The sequence below is a fragment of the Larimichthys crocea genome, chromosome XIII, assembly GCF_000972845.2.
Source record: "Larimichthys crocea isolate SSNF chromosome XIII, L_crocea_2.0, whole genome shotgun sequence".
Taxonomy (NCBI): domain Eukaryota; kingdom Metazoa; phylum Chordata; class Actinopteri; family Sciaenidae; genus Larimichthys; species Larimichthys crocea.
Window position 1 is genome coordinate 26,857,575 of NC_040023.1, and position 6,244 is coordinate 26,863,818.

The following is a 6,244-nucleotide window of genomic DNA, read 5'->3' on the forward strand; positions in this document are numbered from 1 at the left end:
CTATTTCTGTGTCGGCTGGTAGGTTGCCTCCGTGAGAGTAAGTGCACTTCAGGGAGCTGACTTCTCACAGATGATGAAATGAGTTGGAGCTAAACTAATTCTAAACTCATAAATGCAATGCATCTCTGTTCGCTTCATGGCTGTGATTCACTTAGTAAGCTGCCCGGGTCAAGGTTAGAACGAGGGAGCATGCAGGCAGGACTTTTAAATACTGCTGAACCACTGGAGGTAATCTGCCACATCTTTATTTTTGACTGATTCCTTTTGTGTCTGTGGCGACATCTGTGCTGCTAGTTGCTGTGCTCTGACTTCTCGATGAAGTTCTTTCTCCCTGATTTTCTTGCTATAATCCAAACCGCATCTGTATTTCTTTCAGCATACAGCTGGTGCAGCTGCAGGACTGCAAAAAAAAAAAAAAAAAGCTTTTATGAACTGTTTAAATGTGGAATCAGTGTTGTCAGCCACCACTAGCAAGCAGCAAAAATTGACACAAATCGATATGAACCTCCCAAAGTTCCCAAAGGCACCAAATATGTCATGCTGAATTTCAGGGAAATGTGTATATAATTATGCACAAGACGTTTTAGAATTTTCAATTTCATGCAGTGTTGCAGCAATTACAAATGAAAAACTCACTTTAAGCATGATATCCTTTCAGTGATAAGTTGGAAGCAGTAGATAGAGAATGTGACATTTCATATACTCTGGGTTAAAGAGGTTAATTGTTTTACATGCTGGCTTAATGATACCATGGAAACTATAATGACAAATGCAAAAAGATAAGAAAAATAGATAATATGAGAGAATGGGGGGAGAAAAAAAAGAAATGAATGAAACACATGAGAGAAAGAAAGCATATAAAGAAACAAGGAAAGTGTTCAAAATGAATATCCTGTTTTCAGTGACTTCATTGCAAACAAACCAAGAGCTGTAAACATGACAGGAAGTCCACATTCATTGGACAGTCTTGGTGATGTCATCATGAGTGCTACCCACATAGGTAAATTGAATTATGGTGAATGACAGCAAATCATGCAGCACTTTTTACTATTCATGCTCTAGTGTCACAAGGTGCTCAAGAAGATCTAACTGATTATGAGCAATATTTATTAAGACTGCCACTGGACCTCATGTCAGATATAAATATAAGCACAAAAGAGACATTTTGTACTGTATTGTTAGGCCAGTAGTTGCTGTGTTTCACTAGATCAGTTTTTAAATCAGGGGTTGCCAAATCACGTGAAATAGAAACACACTTTTGTTTTAACCACTATTACCTCTGATTGAAATGATCAGGAAATATTCCAGCACATGCTGATGTGCATACAGGTTACCATGGTTTCCAAGTAATCTTGAATAATTATACTGATTGCTTCTACAGATCGCTCTCTTGACAGTTACAAAATGAGCAGATGAATTAAATATAGTTTAGCTTGTGGATTTGTGCTACAATTACATTTCTGCTATCAGAAAAATCCTCGTCTTTGCTTTCAAACCCACATGAACAAATCTGAATAGAAACAGGACCATTACCTTCATTCTAGTTTTTTTTTTTTCTTTTAGAGGTCTTTCACACCTGAACCAAGCCAAATGGCAAATGCACCACAGTTTGAACCGCACCAAACAAGTTAGAATGCACCTTTTAGATAACACGAAACACGTGAGTCAGAAATGCAATTTGTTTTAAACATGAGCTGAATACAGAAACACTGCTCATGGCTTCAGCACACTTAACACTTCCCCAACCAAAGCGACAATGTGTCATGAAGATGGATAGTTACCTAAAGCATCTCAGATGAGTTTATGCTGATCCAACAGCTTATATTTTTTTTCCATTCGACACCTCTTGCAGTTCTCTTAATAGAGTTCTCTGTAAATTTGAATTTGACTGCATGTCCTTGAGCATACAGTCTGCGATTAGTCATGTAAATCAGTGCGGCAGATTAAAACTTTGCAGCAGTGGATGCTCCGCCGTGGAGGGCAGGGTCCGGGTTGCGGGGAAGGATCGTGACACATGGGGGGTCACAGGTCATCATTGAGGAAGAAGGGAGTTGAGAGTAGGTGAAGGCGTGTCATCCTTCTGCCGGTGTCACACTCTGAAAAGCTTTTTACACAGCCATCATGTATCGACTCAGCTTCTCTGGCCGGGCGTTGTCAGGAAAACGGATGGATCCGCGGTCGTCCGTATCAGCTCAGCTGTCGATGATCAATGAAGGAAATTGTGGGATAAAAGCATGGCAGGACAGGTGGAGTGACGGCTGATATTTCAGCACGCTCTTATCACCCTGTTAACTGTGGGCTCGTTTTAAAAGCACGGGGTCGGAAGTCACAGTCATTCAGCCATTAAATGAAACACGATTGTGACTTATTGTGCTTTTACGGCTTTTAACTACAAAGTAACAAATTGAACAAGCCTCTAAAGCATGACTCATAGCAGTTAATCATTGGCTCTAGCTAGCTCCGGCCCAGTTAAACCACATTCATTGACGGCTGACTTTTTATCATACGATGACAAATACTGCCAGTCTGTCACTCATTTGCGCTTTTGTATCACGTAATGAGACATTGATTAGTGAATGTCCCGTCCCTCTCGTTCCTATCTAGATAGAATCGAGTAAGTGGAGCCCTGTGGCATTTTTATATAGTCAAACCTAGACCGGGCTGCTCATACAGGGCTGATCATGCTAATTTATTCTAATGGGATAGTAATAATGTGGCAGGCAGCTTGCTGTGCTGTCTGCCAGGCTTCAGACAGACCTGTCATTAGAGGCACACAGCACATTCACCATCGACATTTTAATAACCCGACCAATGAGCCTCCTACCAGGACAGCGGCGACGACTGCAGTTCTCACCTCTGAGGAGAAACCGCGATTGATATGTTGATGGTGATTTTACATTAAATGTGCTACTTTTTCACAAACGCTGTCGCGTCCTCTCACTCCGAACGAAGGAGAAGAAGCACATACACGTGCACTGATCAGTGTCGGCCACCGCTCAGGAAAACAAAGATGGGAGGAAGCAAAAGAGAGAAGCGAAGAGGAAGATTTAAGTCATTCATTCATCAGAGTATATTATATTGTGGAGAGAAAGAGAGGAGATGAAAGGAAAGGAGAGTAGGAAGGGAAAGTAAAGGATTAAAGGGTTAGAAAGGAAAGAGGAGAAAAGGAAATGGAAGGAAACGATAGCAAAGGAAACAATATGAAAAGAAAGAAGAGCAGAGTTAAGGAAAAGAGAAAAAAGAAGAGAGGCCAGATTGCCTGTGATCTCCCCGATGCCTGCGGCATTGCTGCCTGAGAGGGCGTGACACTTAACACCAGCTCTCCTCAGACTCCCAGCATCTCTGTCTGACAGCCTCCGAGTCCCACCGCCACGTCTGACCTTTACATCATTGTAGCCAGCCTGTAGCCTCCTCTCCGGAGCCCTAATAGAAGGCCAAACAGGAGATGATCCGAACATCTCCAGAGCTGTAGATTCATTATGTGTGACTTCTAGCGTTCCTGCCTACAACGAGGGCGTTTGAGAACCGTTACATCACATAATGTTCTTATATGTCATATGTGCTGTTCAAGTACGCTTCTGTCTCTTTGTTTTGCCAGGCTGACTCATTCCCCGTGCCTATATGCAGTGCATGTGGGTATGTTCTGTATGCACAGAGTACAGTTAACTCTGGAAGCAGTTTATGACTACATTAGGTGAGCACTTGCAGGTGGGGAGAGATGCTACTGTCCCTCCTACAGATGTCTGTGTATGGGTGTAAAGGGAGAGCCTTCACAGCATGTCTCTGCAGATAATGGCTTCTGAGAGGATAGCTGCTGCACTTCTCCCCTCCTTACATCCCTCCCACCCCCTCCTCACCCCTTTATCCTGTTTCTTCTGCTCTTTCTGCCATTTTGTTCCCTCTCTCGTTCCTTTCCTTCTCCGTCTACCTCTCCCTACCGTGTCTCTCACTCTCTCCATCTTCACACTCTCTACCTTGTTATCCTCTAATGTATTTCCTGTGTGTTTGACCGGAGGGTACAGGCAGAAGGGTAATCTGTCTCAAGGACAGACGGACAGCACCAACAGATTGCTACAAACTGTGGCTCCATAGTCGGCAGCAGTCTTCAGAAGAAGCATTTTATCACATTATGCTCTTGTTGCACTCATTTCCTCGCTCGAGAGACCACAAAAAGTCCTACTTATGCATAAAAATACAACACAAGGATGTGGCACTGAAGCTTTGCTGTCAAAACAGGGCATTTTTATGAAGGGTTAGGCCTGCATGGCTTCTAAAGACAAATACCTAGTACTGGTTTGAATAACAAACTGCAAAACAAATATTTTTTTTTATATTCTATCAAGATATTTTATGTGTTTAGTCATCAGATTTGATCATTTTCAGGGTGCTTAATCCTAAACTAGTAAAACATTGACTGCCTGATGTAAACTTTTTATTGAAAGAGCAGTGTCAGACTCGTATTGGCAAACCAATCAGTCAGAACCTAATCTGAAAACTCATCTGAGACCATCCTAAATAATGTCCTTTTAACAAGGAAATTTTGTGTGTGTGAAATTATTCAAGCGCTGACGTGAATCGCCGCCTCACTTGAGTGTGTGTGTGTGTGTGCGTTTGGCTCACAGGCAGAAGCAGAGGCCTGACTCTGCTAACGCAGCATTGTATCTTCAGCACCTGACAGAGGAAATGCTAATAAACAAGACAGAACCACACGTGTTGGCCTACCCTCCCGCTCTAAGAGCGGCGGACCCTGCCACCGCCGCCATGTGACTGATTATTCCCCTGTTAGTTATTCATTGGATTTTCACTGCAGGGTCGAAAAGGGGATGAACCGCTGCTGGGGGAGCAATACACTAACTCGCTGTAGGCTCCCACCAAGCCTTGCTTGATATGCAGTTTCTTGAAAGGGACTCGGTGGCCAGAATTGAATTAGCAGCTATTCAATGGATCGAAGGGAGTGTCAGTTTGGATGTTAATTTACCACCCTGTTGCTTCTTTACTTGTGATACTTGTTAGGTTTGAGTGTGGTCCCATAGCTGGAGCACTTGTCCTTGAACACCGCATGTTTCCAGTGTTCAGCTGCAGCTGTACAGTCACAGCGTGATATCGCAGGAGGAGCTAATCACTATGGCAGTTGACAGCTAAAGCCAGCGCCACAGGCGGTACACCGGTGTTGCTCTCTTTTTTGCGTTTGATGTAATTGTCTCAGGTGGCACGTCTCTTGTGTTTACACATCCACATCGTAGCCACGGGTGCTTATTACACACAAGCCACTATATGAGACACCTTTCTGTTCTGTTTTCTATGAAATGGAACAACTTGCATATGAGTGATCATTTTCAAAGAAGATGAAAATAGTGTGTTTGGCCTTGGCGGTACAGTTTTTTCTGGATGATTTCAATTTCCACTTAAGTAAAAGAGCTGCTTAGTTCCTGCAGTGACATCAACACAATATCATGAGATAGTGAATTACAGAAACATCTAACAACAATTCATATTTCACGACTCAGTAATTGTGCCCGTTTTCCACCCATTGACCACCTGTCTGGCCTTAAAACCACCTGTAAAAAGCCATTTTTTATTATTATTATTTATTTATTATTTCTGATAGAGACAGCTGAAGAGTGACAGGAATGTGGAGAGAGAGGGAGAGATGGGGAATGACATGCGGCAAGGGGCCGCAGGTCCGCAGGTCGGATTCAAACCCTGGGCTGCTGTGGCTTAGTAGTTCATATGCGCACATGCATCTCCATGCCACATCAGCTTTTATCTGCTGACATCTGGATCTGGATATAACAAGTGGCTACTTACATAGCCAACCTTTTCATTCATAAAAATATACTTTACCCTTTTAGGTCAAGTTTAGGTTCATCCCAAACAATGAGGTCTGTTAATTAACTTATGCAACTACAACTAAAACTGTTGTTTCACATGAAACAGGCTATTTCAATCAGTATGTGTACATCTGTTCATGTATGCTAGCAGGACCTTTAGGATATTAGCCATGTTCAGTTGGTCAGTTGACCACTTTGGTCCAGCCATGACATTTGGTTCAGACACTTTTTTTAATCTAGCGCCATCATCAGGTCAATGTTTTAGTTTGTCTAATACAACTAATGACATTCCCTAAGTCCCATGAGATGTTTGACATAATAAAGAATATCATTGTTAAACATGATTCTCATTGTACGTGTACTAGCCTGTTAACATTAGCATTTCAAAAGCAAAGTACAGCGCTGTTTTTCAC

The 6,244-nt window shown here is 42.5% G+C and overlaps 1 protein-coding gene across 3 annotated transcripts in view; it reads left to right on the plus strand.

Annotated features, from left to right (window-relative positions):
* oxr1a (oxidation resistance 1a) overlaps positions 1 to 6,244 on the plus strand; it is a 151,558-nt gene that overhangs the window by 66,779 nt on the left and 78,535 nt on the right. The window lies entirely within an intron of this gene.